This window comes from Olea europaea, unplaced genomic scaffold, assembly GCF_002742605.1.
Source record: "Olea europaea var. sylvestris unplaced genomic scaffold, O_europaea_v1 scaffold19454, whole genome shotgun sequence".
Classification (NCBI taxonomy): domain Eukaryota; kingdom Viridiplantae; phylum Streptophyta; class Magnoliopsida; order Lamiales; family Oleaceae; genus Olea; species Olea europaea.
The window spans coordinates 297-2,024 of NW_019237294.1; the positions used below are offsets into that span (position 1 = coordinate 297).

General features: G+C 32.5%; 1 long non-coding RNA gene across 1 annotated transcript; it reads right to left on the bottom strand.

The window, feature by feature from the left end:
- Positions 1-303: 303 nt before the first annotated feature.
- On the bottom strand, positions 304-1,716 carry LOC111379195. Its single transcript, XR_002700028.1, has 3 exons — positions 1,580-1,716; positions 720-799; positions 304-329 (listed from the first exon to the last, which is right to left on the bottom strand). It is a non-coding gene; the product is annotated as an uncharacterized LOC111379195 (long non-coding RNA).
- Between the last annotated feature and the right edge of the window lie 12 nt (positions 1,717-1,728).

A 1,728-nucleotide genomic window follows, 5' to 3' on the forward strand; every position in this document is an offset into this window, starting at 1 on the left:
GTTGTGTGATCTCCCTTCAGATTAAAAATACTAGAAACAATTTCCTTGGATAAAATTAGGATTCACTTTGTACCTAAGCCAGGTCTCCATGGTGGAACTTATGTAAATCACTTGTCTTTTGAGTAGGCATTCGGTAGGTATATTAATTAAATAATTTAGATAAAGTAATAAAAAATATTGACTGTTAATGAGAACATCAAAAGACATACTGACTGGCTTATGCGGAGGCTCAGGGGAAATATGAAACTTCTGATAGTCCCGTAGGATTTCACAAATTTCAGCAGGTCTCAGCCATCGATGTTGTGCTTCTATCAATATCTGCTCAATATCTGCACATTAGACAACAGTAATCAAATGAGAATGCACTTCCCATGCATTAGTCACAATAACTAGTCTCGAAATCATTGAATGATTCATTTAGAGCGTCATAAAGGATTCAAGAAGTGGGAGGAGGGAAGACAGACACAATAAAGAACAATTCTTGCTGTTTGCATTTAATAAAGCTTCCTCAGGACAAGCTTTTAATATTGAAGCTAGAAATTTGACGTGGATTCTGGACATGAAGATACATAAATATATTTAATTTTCTAAACTATATAGCTTCTTTCCATAAAATACAAACAGTAAATATCAATTTTCTGAGATATTTTTATAGGTGAAATAGCCGACACTTAAACAATATTGAGCATTTTTAATGAAAGTATTTACAAGTAGCTCACATTAGCCAACAACTGACGGGCCAGTAGCGCTTTGAGAACAATATGTATAACTCTTATCATACTCCTTAGTCCTTTTCTTGCTGGAAAAGAGGGTATAATATAGCGGTTAAACAGTAATTGAGGGTATGAGTACCAAACCAAGATTTTAGTTATTTAATATCTTAGGTTTACTGGGAGGAAAAAACTTTACAATAATGACAAAAGTTACAATACAGTTATTGATTAAATATTGGATTATTCAGGTTCTTTTGAGCAAAATGAAATGTTTTCCATCCATTTCATACAAAATTTTCTCAAATTCATTGGTATAGAGGAAAATATGCATCCACGTAAACCTATAACACAAAAGTGCTCTGAAGCCAAGTTATAAGTCCATCATTATGCACACCTCAAAATTCAAGGGGTTATTCTAATACCTCGGATCATCATATAAATTATATATTGTATTTATCTATTTTTTTCAGGATAGGGGTGGCAATGACAGTAATTTTGACCTTTAAAAGAATACGCAAAGTTTTGCAGCCAAACAGTTCCAAATGAAAAAAACTTAATGGTCTGAATTTCGAAAGGTTGTGTTTGCTCAACCATTTGCTGTTACTGTATAATGCAGGTGACAGGTTTTGGTCTTTATCAACTAAAATGTCAACATAATTACAACTGCACGAGCGCCTTCATCCAAAAAATAAAAAGAAAACAAAACCCTTATTTACCAAGCAGTAGCAGACGGACGAAAAAAGTATAAAAAGTAGGAATTATACTGAAAGATATATTTGTTCAACCAAACTAAATTCAAATCCATTATCCGGAAATCGGTAATATTCCATTTCAACACTTTTAAGGGGAAAACCAGGCGATTATACCTCCTTCACTCATTTATCCATTCGAAAGCTGGAATTCAGTAAACTTTACTCTCTTGAACTTAGAGTATTGTATTTTTTTTCTGAAATCAAAAGACAGGCGCGATAGAAAGGACTAACATTTAAATTTAAAAAAAAAAAAAAAAAAAAAT